The sequence below is a fragment of the Mustela erminea genome, chromosome 1 (genome assembly GCF_009829155.1).
Source record: "Mustela erminea isolate mMusErm1 chromosome 1, mMusErm1.Pri, whole genome shotgun sequence".
NCBI lineage: Eukaryota > Metazoa > Chordata > Mammalia > Carnivora > Mustelidae > Mustela > Mustela erminea.
The window spans coordinates 61,249,402-61,264,318 of record NC_045614.1 but is presented as its reverse complement, the minus strand read 5'-3'; the positions used below and the strand labels follow the sequence as shown (position 1 = coordinate 61,264,318).

The following is a 14,917-nucleotide window of genomic DNA, read 5'->3' as shown; positions in this document are numbered from 1 at the left end:
TTTTCCTGTGAATTTTTCTGGAGTTATTTATATATATACAAGCAAATATGTGTACACATATACATTAGAAACATGTATTTTGTTCCTCTCATTTTATACAAATAATGGAGTAGTATACCTACTTACTGTTTTGGATTGTGCTTTTGGTACCTATCATTTTGCATCCTACACTTAATCCTAAATTTGAAGAATTTTCTGTATTAATTCATAAGTTTCTTCATTTTTCCCTACCAGATGATTAGTTTTCCATTGTATGGCTATCCCATCATTATTTTTCACTTAGTTCTCTAATGATCTTTCTGAATAAGTCCTTTTGCTTAAAGATATGTGTATTATTTCTGTGGGGGTAAATTCTTAGAGGTAGAATTCCTGAATGAAAGGGTATCTATCTACCTACCTACCTACATATAATATTGATAGATATTGGCAAGTTGCCCTCCCTACAGATAGTACATTTATAATCCTAAGAGCAACATATGAGAGTGCCCATTTGGGGTGCCTCAGTGGTTCAGTCGTTAAGCGTCTGCCTTCGGCTTGGATCATAATCCCAGCATCCTGTGATTGAGCCTCATATCGAGCCCCAATTTCTCCCTCTCCAGCTCTCCTGTGCTTGTGTTCCCCCTCTCTCTCTGTCATAAATAAATAAAATATTTTAAAAAAAAAGAGTGCCCATTTCTTCACAGACTTAGAAGTACCCTGTGATACTAAGCTTTTGACTCTTTGCCAATATGTCTTTAAATTTGCATTTGTGTTTTTATGTGTTTAATAGGTTTATGAGCCATTTATAGTTATTTCTTTGCACTGTTTCTTCTGATTTTTATTACTCACTTTGTCCATTTTTCTATTAGGTTTTTGCTCTTTTCTTCTTACCCACTTGTCAAAGTTTTTATATTGAGGGAAATTATCTTTCTGTCTTTGATGTAGGTTGCAGTTTTTTTCCTCTTTGTCACTTAACTCTGCTCACAATGTTTTGTTTCTTTATTATGCAGACATTTCATATTTTTTGTTGAATTTATCCATTATCTGCAATGGCTTCTGAATTTTGTGTCATATTTAGGAATGCTTTTATCACTCTGAGATTATGAAAGAATTTTATCTGTTTTCTTTTATTGCTTTTATGATTTTATTTTATTTTTTTTTTTAATTTTTTATTTTTTATAAACATATATTTTTATACCCAGGGGTACAGGTCTGTGAATCACGAGGTTTACACACTTCACAGCACTCACCAAAGCACATACCCTCCCCAATGTCCATAATCCCACCCCCTTCTCCCAAACCTCCTCCCCCCAGCAACCCTCAGTTTGTTTTGTGAGATTAAGAGTCACTTATGGTTTGTCTCCCTCCCAATCCCATCTTGTTTCATTTATTCTTCTCCTACCCACTTAAGCCCCCATGTTGCATCAACACTTCCTCATATCAGGGAGATCATATGATAGTTGTCTTTCTCTGCTTGACTTATTTCGCTAAGCATGATACGCTCCAGTTCCATCCACGTCGTCGCAAATGGCAAGATTTCATTTCTTTTGATGGCTGCATAGTATTCCATTGTGTATATATACCACATCTTCTTGATCCATTCATCTGTTGATGGACATCTAGGTTCTTTCCATAGTTTGGCTATTGTGGACATTGCTGCTATAAACATTCGGTGCACGTGCCCCTTTGGATCACTACGTTTGTATCTTTAGGGTAAATACCCAATAGTGCAATTGCTGGGTCATAGGGAAGTTCTATTTTCAACATTCTGAGGAACCTCCATGCTGTTTTCCAGAGTGGCTGCACCAGCTTGCATTCTCACCAACAGTGTAGGAGGGTTCCCCTTTCTCCGCATCCTCACCAGCATCTGTCATTTCCTGACTTGTTGATTTTAGCCATTCTGACTGGTGTGAGGTGATATCTCATTGTGGTTTTGATTTGTATTTCCCTGATGCCGAGTGATATGGAGCACTTTTTCATGTGTCTGTTGGCCATCTGGATGTATTCTCTGCAGAAATGTCTGTTCATGTCCTCTGCCCATTTCTTGGTTGGATTATTTGTTCTTTGGGTGTTGAGTTTGCTAAGTTCTTTATAGATTCTGGACACTAGTCCTTTATCTGATATGTCATTTGCAAATATCTTCTCCCATTCTGTCAGTTGTCTTTTGATTTTGTTAACTGTTTCCTTTGCTGTGCAAAAGCTTTTGATCTTGATGAAATCCCAATAGTTCATTTTTGCCCTTGCTTCCCTTGCCTTTGGCGTTGTTCCTAGGAAGTTGTTGCTGTGGCTGAGGTCGAAGAGGTTGCTGCCTGTGCTCTCCTCAAGGATTTTGATGAATTCCTTTCGCACATTGAGGTCCTTCATCCATTTTGAGTCTATTTTCGTGTGTGGTGTAAGGAAATGGTCCAATTTCATTTTTCTGCATGTGGCTGTCCAATTTTCCCAGCACCATTTATTGAAGAGGCTGTCTTTTTTCCATTGGACATTCTTCCCTGCTTTGTCGAAGATTAGTTGACTGTAGAGTTGAGGGTCTATTTCTGGGCTCTCTATTCTGTTCCATTGATCTATGTGTCTGTTTTTGTGCCAGTACCATGCTGTCTTGATGATGACAGCTTCGTAATAGAGCTTGAAGTCCGGAATTGTGATGCCACCAACGTTGGCTTTCTTTTTCAATATCCCTTTGGCTATTCGAGGTCTTTTCTGGTTCCATATAAATTTTAGAATTATTTGTTCCATTTCTTTGAAAAAGATGGATGGTACTTTGATAGGAATTGCATTAAATGTGTAGATTGCTTTAGGTAGCATAGACATTTTCATAATATTTATTCTTCCAATCCAAGAGCATGGAACATTTTTCCATTTCTTTGTGTCTTCCTCAATTTCTTTCATGAGTACTTTATAGTTTTCTGAGTATAGATTCTGTGCCTCTTTGGTTAGGTTTATTCCTAGGTATCTTATGGTTTTGGGTGCAATTGTAAATGGGATTGACTCCTTAATTTCTCTTTCTTCTGTCTTGCTGTTGGTGTAGAGAAATGCAACTGATTTCTGTGCATTGATTTTATATCCTGACACTTTACTGAATTCCTGTATAAGTTCTAGCAGTTTTGGAGTGGAGTCTTTTGGGTTTTCCACATATAGTATCATATCATCTGTGAAGAGTGATGATTTGACTTCTTCTTTGCCGATTTGGATGCCTTTAATTTCCTTTTGTTGTCTGATTGCTGAGGCTAGGACCTCTAGTACTATGTTGAATAGCAGTGGTGATAATGGACATCCCTGCCGTGTTCCTGACCTTAGCGGAAAAGCTTTCAGTTTTTCTCCATTGAGAATGATATTTGCGGTGGGTTTTTCATAGATGGCTTTGATGATATTGAGGTATGTGCCCTCTATCCCTACACTTTGAAGAGTTTTGATCAGGAAGGGATGCTGTACTTTGTCAAATGCTTTTTCAGCATCTATTGAGAGTATCATATGGTTCTTGTTCTTTCTTTTATTCATGTGTTGTATCACATTGACTGGTTTGCGGATGTTGAACCAACCTTGCAGCCCTGGAATGAATCCCACTTGGTCGTGGTGAATAATCCTTTTAATATACTGTTGAATCCTATTGGCTAGTATTTTGTTGAGTATTTTCACATCTGTGTTCATCAAGGATATTGGTCTATAGCTCTCTTTTTTGATGGGATCCTTGTCTGGTTTTGGGATCAAGGTGATGCTGGCCTCATAAAATGAGTTTGGAAGTTTTCCTTCCATTTCTATTTTTTGGAACAGTTTCAGGAGAGTAGGAATTAGTTCTTCTTTAAATGTTCGGTAGAATTCCCCCGGGAAGCCGTCTGGCCCTGGGCTTTTGTTGGAGATTTTTAATGACTGTTTCAATCTCCTTACTGGTTATGGGTCTGTTCAGGCTTTCTATTTCTTCCTGGTTAAGTTGTGGTAGTTAATATGTTTCTAGGAATGCATCCATTTCTTCCAGATTGTCAAATTTATTGGTGTAGAGTTGCTCATAGTATGTTCTTATAATAGTTTGTATTTCTTTGGTGTTAGTTATGATCTCTCCTCTTTTGTTCATGATTTTATTTATTTCGGTCCTTTCTCTTTTCTTTTTGATAAGTCGGGCCAGGGGTTTATCAATTTTATTAATTCTTTCAAAGAACCAGCTCCTAGTTTAGTTGACTTGTTCTATTGTTTTTTTGGTTTCTATTTCATTGATTTCTGCTCTGATCTTTATGATTTCTCTTCTCCTGCTGGGCTTAGGGTTTCTTTCTTGTTCTTTCTCCAGCTCCTTTAGGTGTAGGGTTAGGTTGTGTACCTGAGACCTTTCTTGTTTCTTGAGAAAGGCTTGAACCGCTATATATTTTCCTCTCAGGACTGCCTTTGTTGTGTCCCACAGATTTTGAACCGTTGTATTTTCATTATCATTTGTGTCCATGATTTTTTTCAATTCTTCTTTAATTTCCCAGTTGACCCATTCATTCTTTAGAAGGATGTTGTTTAGTCTCCATGTATTTGGGTTCTTTTCAAACTTCCTTTTGTGGTTGAGTTCTAGCTTTAGAGCATTGTGGTCTGAAAATATGCAGGGAATGATCCCAATCTTTTGATACCGGTTGAGTCCTGATTTAGGACCGAGGATGTGATCTATTCTGGAGAATGTTCCATGTGTACTAGAGAAGAATATGTATTCTGTTGCTTTGGGATGAAATGTTCTGAATATATCTTTGATGTCCATCTGGTCCAGTGTGTCATTTAAGGTCTTTATTTCCTTGCTGATCTTTTGCTTGGATGATCTGTCCATTTCAGTGAGGGGAGTGTTAAAGTCCCCTACTATTATTGTATTATTGTTGATGTGTTTCTTTGATTTTGTTATTAATTGGTTTATGTAGTTGGCTGCTCCCACATTGGGAGCATAGATATTTAAAATTGTTAGATCTTCTTGTTGGACAGACCCTTTGAGTATGATATAGTGTCCTTCCTCATCTCTTATTATAGTCTTTGGCTTAAAATCTAATTGATCTGATATAAGGATTGCCACTCCTGCTTTCTTCTGATGTCCATTAGCATGGTAAATTCTTTTCTACCCCCTCACTTTAAATCTGGAGGTGTCTTCGGGCTTAAAATGAGTTTCTTGGAGGCAACATATAGATGGGTTTTGTTTTTTTATCCATTTTGATACCCTGTGTCTTTTGACAGGGGCATTTAGCCCATTAACATTCAGGGTAACTATTGAGAGATATGAATTTAGTGCCATTGTATTGCCTGTAAGGTGACTGTTACTGTATATTGTGTCTGTTCCTTTCTGATCTACCACTTGTAGGCTCTCTCTTTGCTTAGAGGACCCCTTTCAATATTTCCTGTAGAGCTGGTTTGGTGTTTGCAAATTCTTTCAGTTTTTGTTTGTCCTGGAAGCTTTTAATCTCTCCTTCTATTTTCAATGATAGCCTAGCTGGATATAGTATTCTTGGCTGCATGTTTTTCTCGTTTAGTGCTCTGGAAATATCATTCCAGCTTTTTCTGGCCTGCCAGGTCTCTGTGGATAAGTCAGCTGCCAATCTAATATTTTTACCATTGTATGTTACAGACTTCTTTTCCTGGGCTGCTCTCAGGATTTTCTCTTTGTCACTGAGACTTGTAAATTTTACTATTAGGTGACGGGGTGTGGGCCTATTCTTATTGATTTTGAGGGGCGTTCTCTGAACCTCCTGAATTTTGATGCTCGTTCCCTTTGCCATATTGGGGAAATTCTCCCCAATAATTCTCTCCAGTATAACTTCTGCTCCCCTCTCTCTTTCTTCTTCTTCTGGAATCCCAATTATTCTAATGTTGTTTCGTCTTATGGTGTCACTTATCTCTCGAATTCTCCCCTCGTGGTCCAGTAGCTGTTTGTCCCTCTTTTGCTCAGCTTCTTTATTCTCTGTCATTTGGTCTTCTATATCACTGATTCTTTCCTCTGCCTCATTTATCCTAGCAGTGAGAGCCTCCATTTTTGATTGCACCTCATTAATAGCTTTTTTGATTCCAGCTTGGTTAGATTTTAGTTCTTTTATTTCTCCAGAAAGGCCTTTTATATCTCTCGAGAGGGTTTCTCCTATATCTTCCATGCCTTTTTTGAGCCCGGCTAGAACCTTGAGAATTGTCATTCTGAACACTAGATCTGACATATTACCAATGTCTGTATTGATTAGGTCCCTAGCCTTCAGTACTGCCTCTTGTTCTTTTTTTTGTGTTGAATTTTTCCTTCTTGTCATTTTGTCCAGATAAGAGTATATGAAGGAGGAAGTAAAATACTAAAAAGGTGGCAACAACCCCAGGAAAATATGCTTTAACAAATTAGAAGAGATCCCAAATCGTGAGGGGGGAGAAAGGGGATAAAAAGAGTTTAAAAAGGAAGAAAGAAAAAAAAAAAAGAGAAAAAAAAAGAAAAGAATTAAAAAAAAGAAAAGAAATAAAAAAATATAAAAAAGAAAAAATATATATATTAGATAAACTGGTTAAAAAACATTAAAAAAGAAAAAGGTAAAAGTTAAAAAAAAATTTTACCAGAAGGCGAGAAAAAAAAAACAAAAAATGAAAAGAAAAAAATTAAATTAACTGCAAGACTAAAAAAAATCACAGGGAAAAAGCCATGAGTTCCGTGCTTTGCTTTCTCCTCCTCTGGAATTCTGCTGCTCTCCTTGGTATTGAAACCGCACTCCTTGTTAGGTGAACTTGGTATCGGCTGGATTTCTTGTTGATCTTCTGGGGGAGGGGCCTGGTGTAGTGATTCTCAAGTGTCTTTGCCCCAGGCGGAATTGCACGGCCCTTCGCAGGGCCGGAGTCAGTAATCTGCTGGGGTTTGCTTTCAGGAGCTTTTGTTCCCTGTGCGCTTTCCGTAGAGTTCCGGAGGACGGGAATACAAATGGCGGCCTCCCGGTCTCCGGCCCGGAGGAGCCGAGAGCCCAGGGCCCCACTCCTCAGTGCGCCCTCAGAGAACAGTGCCCAGTAACTCCCGTCTGACTGACCTCCAGCCGCGCTCCCAGCTCACCGAGCCTGCGACTGGTTCAAGGTTACACCGAGCTGTGAGCTTACTGTCGGCTCTGTCTCTGTAGCCGGCTTTCCCGTTCCAATACCCGCAAGCTCTGCGACACTCAGACACCCCTGATCCTTCTGTGACCCTGCGGGACCTGAGGCCACGCTGACCCCGCGTGGGCTTCGCTCCGGTTTAGCCTCTGGAGCGATGTCCCTCAGCGGAACAGACTTTTAAAAGTCCTGATTTTTTGCACCGTTGCTCCGCGGCTTGCCGGGACCCGGCCCCTCCCCCCAGGGTCTATCTTCCCATCGTTTTGGATTCACTTCTCCGCCGGTCCTACCTTTCAGAAAGTGGTTGTTTTTCTGTTTCCAGAATTGCTGTTCTTCTTCTCTTCGATCTGCGGATGGATTTTCAGGTGTTTGCAATCTTTAGATAAGCTACTAGCTGATCTCCGGCTAGCTGAAGTAGTCTCAGCCTGCTACTTCTCCGCCATCTTGACTCCTCCCCCCTGATTTTATTTTTTTACCTTTAAGTTAGTTATGCATTTTAAAATTATTCTAGTGGTGTGTGAGGTATGCTTATGTTACTCATTATTTTTGCAGTTTAAAAAAATTAAAAAGTTTAGGGGTGTCTGGGTGGCTCAATTGATTAAGTGTCCAACTTTTGATTTCAGCTTGGGTCATGATCTCAGAGTAATGAGATCCAGCCCTGCATGGGGCCTCTACATTTAGCAGAGAGTCAGCTTAAGATTCTCTCTCTCCCTCACCCTCTGCACCTCCCCTTCCTCTCTCTTCCTGTCTCAAAGAAAATTTTTTTTTTTTTTTTTTGATGTAAAAGATCAGTTTTCCTTGGGACCCAATGTAGTCTCTGAATTTTCAGGAATTGCTAATGTATTTGTTCCAGTATTTCCACTTCCCTCCTTTGGGGTCTCTTCTATTTTTCTCCCCTATTTGCAAGATTCTCCCCAATCTTTCTAATAACTCTGTTTCTGTTTTACTTTGGTCCCCTTTCTCATATTTTCCCCCACCATGTGTCTCACTTTGTTCCTCTAGTTTCTCAGCTATCTGGCATGACTTCTTGGCATAATTTCTGCAGTGGTTGTTATTTTCTCTCACTTCTTTCCCAAGCCGTGAATTCACGTTTTATCATTTCTTCTTACTTTGATATTTTTTTCCGGTTCCTTCATTCATGGTGTGCTTTGATCACTAAGTTTTTAATTTCTTAAAAATGGTCATTCCATTTCTTCATCAAATGTCTTACAATGAGAGATCATCACTTGCTTCTTGCCTTTCTTGCTTATTTATTTTTTTCTACTTTATTTTACTTTGGTCTTTTAAGTGTTCCAAAATTCATTGTTCATTACTCATTTATTGTTATCTTCTAGTGTTTTTATATAGTTCCTGAGATTTTCCTTTTTTTATTATTCATCATAAAAGGAGTTTAATTTTCCAGAATAGTTACTGTGAAAGATTTATAGAGATTGGGGATGTGGTCCAGGCTAGCTGGAATATTCTTTTTTATAACTGGGCTTTATTTCACCAAAGCCAATGAAGAAAGGAAGATTTTCTGTTTTGTTTTGATTTGACTCTTATTTTTTGGTAATGAAAAGATTGTTTTTTTTCTACTGTACAAAAGAAAGAATGCTTCTGGGAAACATGTGTTCTCTGTATATATTCCTTGTATATTGTTGCCATTTCTTTGAGGGGAAGAAATAAGTAAAGAAAACACTAAGTCTATAGAAGCGCATTGAGCCAGCTGCTCTACCTCTCCTGTTTCAAGCAAGAGTTGGTGCCTCAATTTGTGTCCTTTGCCTTTGAGAAGGGTAGTTTCATAGGTACTTACTGAGACCTGAAACTACAGAAAGCTCTCTCTGGAACCTTTTATCTTCTCTTCCTCTATTTTAGATGCCTTTACTTACATTTGGTCTCTGTAGTTTTAATTGTCTCCTGGCAGTCCTGTAAAATTTCATTTACATTTTGTTTTTCATTTTCCTTGTTGCTTTTTCAGTGATCTCCAGAATGACAAGAGGGAAATGTTGGCTTTCAGAGTCCAGAGTGCTAACCATTACACAGTGGAAAAATGTTGACTTTCAAACACCAAGTTCAAACTAGAAGTCAACCTAGATGTTGTTTAAACTGCAAAGAGCTCAATAATACATATTTATTTTAAAAGTCATCTGGTGGCATTATCAGATGGAATTGTTGCCGGCCACCAAGATCACATACCCTAGCTGAATGCTAATAGCATTCTGCCATCCCTGGTCCAATCAGCTGTGGCCCAGTGGTGTAACGATTTGTCCTCTGGGCTGTTCCTGTCTATAGGTAAAGGATGAGTCTTAGAGAAGTAGGCTGTCATAGCAGGGATAAACTCTTGAAGTTGAAATAATTAAGGTCAGTGAGCCCTCCAGCTTAAGTACCACTTGCTTCAAAGAACAGACACAATGAAAAGTACATCTGATATGTGTGGTGTTTTCTTTCTTCCCAGGTGAAGTTTTTTGTTTCTGTTTTTGTTTTTTGTTTTTTGTTTTCTTTTTTCCCCTGTTAGCAAGTGCCTTAAATTAGAGTCCTCTAACATTTATATATTTTTTGGAGTAATAAGAAATTTCTTTTCAGTTCTAGCCAATATCTTCCCTTGGTTGAAGAGGGAAGCCCCAGCAGTATTTACCTTTTATCACCTGTAGGATTTTGGACAATGCAAGTTAATCTTCTTAATTTTGTCTCTCTTTTAGGTTCATGATATCATACACACACACACACACACACACACACACACACACACACTGTGGGTTTGTAAAGATCTCATTCAACCATTTATCCTTGACTTTTCTGTTCTAGGTATCTTTCTAGAATGTGACTTGTGTGGACACTGACCTTTTATGATGAAGTTTCCATTATGTATGTACTTAGTATCTTTGGAGTTCCTTTTTTTCATTTGCAAGGTTTGTACTAACTAGGTTCCTATAGAAGTGTCAGTGTCCTCATGTTTGTTTTTATAGCCAGGAATATAATTGACAATTCTACCTTTTGGGGGATCTTCTAACTTTAAAGTTATGAGCCCTATATAGCTGTAGGGAACTTTGAAAATATAAAGAAAATCCCTCAGGAACAACTGCTGTCAGGCACCTACCACTTTGTTATAACCTACCTTCCTTTGCTTTCCAGGGGGTGCTGACACAGGTCACTTTCTCTAATGCTTGCCTTAAGAAACCTCTCCCATAATATCTTATGAAAGTTGGGTAAATAAATACATGTGAGCACTTGTGTCATATGGTAAACTTTCAAATGGAAGCTGAGAATGATGGAAGTTGGTTTTGGTTCCTGTCTAAGCTGCTGTAATCAAATTTAACAAGGCACAGAATTAAAACACAATTCAGTCTTGAATGAGTTGCATGGTTTCATATGTAAGACCCTAACTCTGTTATAGGTGGCTTATCTCTTCCCCAAATTTTGTGAATTATACTGTTTATAGATGACCTCAGGGTAAACTGTTTTTTTGTTTTTGTTTTTGCCTTTGAGATTGGAAGGATTTACCCATTTTTGCATTAATTACACTAAATTTCCAAATTATCCTTTCCTCATCCTCAAGTTTTTGAAGGTTTTCCAAGTCCCAAGATATAAGTATTTGTTGATTCTTGGAGCATAATAGGAACCTGAATTGATATTATTTGTTAGCTGCCATTAATAAAGTATCCACCAGGCATTATTTCACAACTTTGACATAAAATGGGATTTTTTAGCAATTGGTATTGTAACTCTTCTTATTTTAGGTTCTCTGAAGCAATAACTGATATGAAATCAAGTATAATTGAGTGGCGATAAGTTTTCAGGCTCTTTTCTAGAATATGATAATATCAGGCTTCTCCTTTGACATTTTAATTATGGTGATCCCCTTGTAATGTCAAGACCACTTATTATATTATAATCTTCTGGTAAAGTTATTACTGGCTTTTATTCTTCAAAATGATATTTATTTTTCATTAAGAAAGTAATCCATATTCATTGTGGGAAAGTTGGAAAGCGTAAATAAGGAAAAACATAAAAAAATAATTAAAATTTATAAAAAAATCCAATCGCCCAGAAATAACAACTGTGAACTTTTGGCATATTATTTATCCTTCTGTTCTTTTCAGTAGAACTCACGCACATATTTTTTTCTAGAAAAACAGAACAATTGAGATCATTTAATATTGTTTTCCATCTGTAATTTTCATTCATAAATATGTTGTGAATATTTTTCCATATAGTAGTAAATCATTTTTATTTTGTATTTATACAATACAGTAAATAAAAGTATATTATCTTTTCATGTCAGCAGTATATCATATTTTTAAAATATTCCATTTTTATAGCACTTTAGTACCCTATCTCAGAGATACATCATAACAAATTTTACCAACGTTCTATCATTAGACATTTCAGTTGCTTAAACAAATTTGCTATTGTAAATAGCATTGGAGAGAATATCCTCATACATATCATTAATGGTGTTTGTTTAATTATTCAAACAAGGGTTTTTTTGGTGTCCCAAGATTCAAACAGTATTTATTGTAGAAGGGAAAAAATGTGCAAAAGCAAATTTTTTAAAAATTGCATTATATGATACTTCAGCACTTAGATGTAACCATTGGTAATATTTCTTGTGGTTGTGGTTATCTTCTAGTGTATTTCTAATTTACCTGTTTACATAGGATTTTCTATTCATACTATTATTTTCTACTTTTTATTGAACTATGTCATACATAGAAGAATACACAAATCAAAAGTGTGTACTTTGGTGGGTTTTCACAAATTGAACACATCTGTGTAACTAGTTCTCAGATTGGGAAACAGCATTACCAGTTCCCCAGCCTTGCCCTTTATTTTTTATTTTATTTATTTATTTATTTTAAAAGATTTTTTATTTATTTATTTGACAGGCAGAGATCACAAGTAGGCAGAGAGGCAGGCAGAGAGGAGGAAGCAGGCTCCCTGCTGAGCAGAAAGCCCGATGTGGGGCTCAATCCCAGGACTCTGGGATCATGACCTGAGCCAAAGGCAGAGGCTTTAACCCACTGAGCCACCCAGGCGCCCCAGCCTTGCCCTTTAAAGCCAGTATTTTCCTGCCTTATGATGACCACTCTCCTGCTTCTAACACTACAGAATAGTTTTGCCTGATTTTGAGCTTTGTGTAATTGGAATCATCACTATGTACTGTCTGTGTCTAGCTTATTTTTGCTCAGCAGAATATTCACAAGATTGTCATACTGCTCTATGTAGCTGTAGTTAACCCATGCTTGTTACTATGTAGCATTCCACTGGTGAATATACCATAATTTTAGTCTTCTGTTGAAGGGTATTTGCATAGTTCTAGTTTGTTTTTATTATTAATAGTGCTGCTATACATCAAATGCTTTTTCATTTCAGCAATACATTTTCCATTTTGCTCTTCATTTCTTTTTGTCACTTCAGTTTCTTTATCTCACTAATAGATGTCCTTAGAAAGCTCACAAACCTGATGTGATAAGCCAGCTGTCCCAACCATTTATTGACCAATCTATCTGACTTAGATGATCCATGAACAGACAGATAAATGGAAAGATAGGTAGATAGATAGATAGACAGACAGACAGATAGACACATATGGGTCTTCCTCAGGACTTTCTGTCCTGACCTGTCCTGAGCTACCGATCTACCAGGTGATCTCAAGCCAGTAGCATACCTTAAAACCTGAATCGCAAATCACCTCTCATTATTTTTCTTTTTCATAATCGGTTGGCTAACATTACCCATTTATGTCTCCAGGTGAACTCTGAAACCATTTTACCAAAGTAGGAGTAAAAATTCAAATGAATTTTTATTGACCATTTTTTAGTGTATTTGTAAATTTGCGGATGATCTGTCATCTTTACAGTATTAGATATTCTCATAAAGGAATTGAGAATAGGTAGAAGCTGATAGAGACTTGATGATAACAAAACAACACCCAACCTTTACTGCATAAATCAAGCAAGTTAATGCAGCAAAACCCAAGATGAATACAATTAATAGGCAAGTGACAATCTGGGGAAAAACAGGACAGGTGATTATTTTAATATAATAAGCATCCTTTTAAAACAGTAAGAAATATATAAAATTCTCTAAAAGATAAAATTACAGAGCTCACGAGAAAAGGCCGTTCTGCAAGTATCAGTATTCAAAACATGGTGTAATGAAATATTCCATATCACTAGTAATCAAAGCACTGCTAATTATAATAACTTCCTGTTTTTATTTAACAAGATTTGAGGAACACAAGCACTCATATATCCTGGTAAAAGGCAGACAAGAGTAAATGTTTTTATGGCAATTGGCAGTAATTATCAAATGTGACTAAACATTGACCCAGCTATTTCAATTTAAGGATTTTCTTCAAGGTTGTATAACTATATTTGTACAAAGATGCTGATCTTCATGTTGTTTATGATAGAAAATATTGGAAATAAACAAAGTATGCAAATATGATTGGTTAAGTTGTCATACAGCCACATAACGGAATATTTGGTACCCATAAAAATGCATTAAAAGGAAAGAATTTTGTGCCCTATTAAGGGAAGAAGTCAGATGAAAAATACAGCATGTAGTTCACCAAAAGTATGTGTTAATACAATATTGTATTCTCTCTGTTGCCATCTTAGCAGAGTATAAGCCAGAGAAATCCAGGAGGGAAAACATTGTTCTGGAAGCCAGTTGCTTCTGAACCAGCTTTGTGTCTTGGGGAAACCTCTTCCTTTTCATGTGCTTACCCTCTCTCATCTGTTAATAAGAGCATCATACCTAAAGTGATCTGTGATTCATGAACGTGAGGCTTCTCCAGCTCTGAGATGCTGTTTCTATTGTTGCACGGGAAATCTAATTGTGTTTACTGTAGAAAAGGAAGATGCTTTCCTCATTTCCCCCAAAAGGTTTTCTCATTGTTCTCTGCCTTGTCCATTTAGAGCTACTTTATTTATATCTTTACAGGAAGCATTTATCTCTTTTGAGCTCTGATCATTCTTTTTAGATTTGAGGTGATCAAAGCTGCCACTTCTGTCTTCCACTAACTAGGCATCTTAGAAGCTCATTTAGAATTCTCAGAAACCAAAAGCCAGTGAAGTGAAGTGAAAGGGACAGATATGTCACCTTGGGGGAAATTCCAGAGTGCCATTATCACCTGTAATGGGGTGTTTTGAAGGAAGAAATCAGTCTGCATTTTCCCTGTGCCCTCTGATTTGTTTCTTCCTGCTCATCGAGGGGCTTGAAGATGGCAACTTATGAGGTTCCCTTTTGCCTTGCAGCCTAAGAGTGGAGCCTTACTTCTAATTTATTTTTGCCAACCAGCAGATGCACTTTCTCCCTGCTCCCAACCCCGACATCACATGGGCAAGGTAGGCCACAGATCTACTTTAACAAATAGCACAAGTGGCATGAAAAGAAAATATTAAAAAAAAATAGTTGGAATTCCTGTTGTGATTTGGTTAAATCTTGAAGTTGGTTTGCATCATACAGGCATGAGGTTTTAAATCATTTAATAGAAGACTTTTAATGATGGAAACTTGTCTGTTCTATGTGTTTATTGCCATTATTTGGAAACTAAATGGGCAGGTCACCTTTGTCTGAATAGCAACCAAGTAATGGGAGTTTCTGTTCTTACCCATCACATGCAAAAGGAGAGGGTAGGAACTCTGGACCCCACATGTGAAAGCCTGAGATCCAGAGTTTTCCTCTGCATCTCGCAAGAAGGCCCATGTATGTAGTAAAGGTATGGACATCTGAGCCAGATGGACTCTAAGGTTAGACACAGTCAGACCTTAGCTGTCATTTGTTATTTATCTCTCTTACAGTCAGAACATGTAACTGTGAGTCCACACTTCTCATCTGTGAGTTGTGGTAGTGGTCGTGGTTGCCTGTAGAATTTTGTGGGAGTTAAGAATATCAAGTG

At 37.4% G+C, this 14,917-nt stretch overlaps 1 protein-coding gene across 5 annotated transcripts in view; it reads left to right on the top strand.

The window, feature by feature from the left end:
- Positions 1-14,917, top strand: part of MYRIP (myosin VIIA and Rab interacting protein) — a 392,721-nt gene that overhangs the window by 42,086 nt on the left and 335,718 nt on the right. Inside the window, exons 1-2 of one of the 5 annotated variants that reach the window (XM_032345221.1) lie at positions 9,848-9,920; positions 14,274-14,363. The exons of 3 other annotated variants lie outside the window; for them this stretch is intronic. The gene's annotated coding sequence lies outside the window, so the exon portion shown is untranslated. Of the gene's footprint in view, positions 1-9,847; positions 9,921-14,273; positions 14,364-14,917 lie in introns of those variants that run through there. One more of the 5 variants, XM_032345144.1, reaches the window with a different exon arrangement.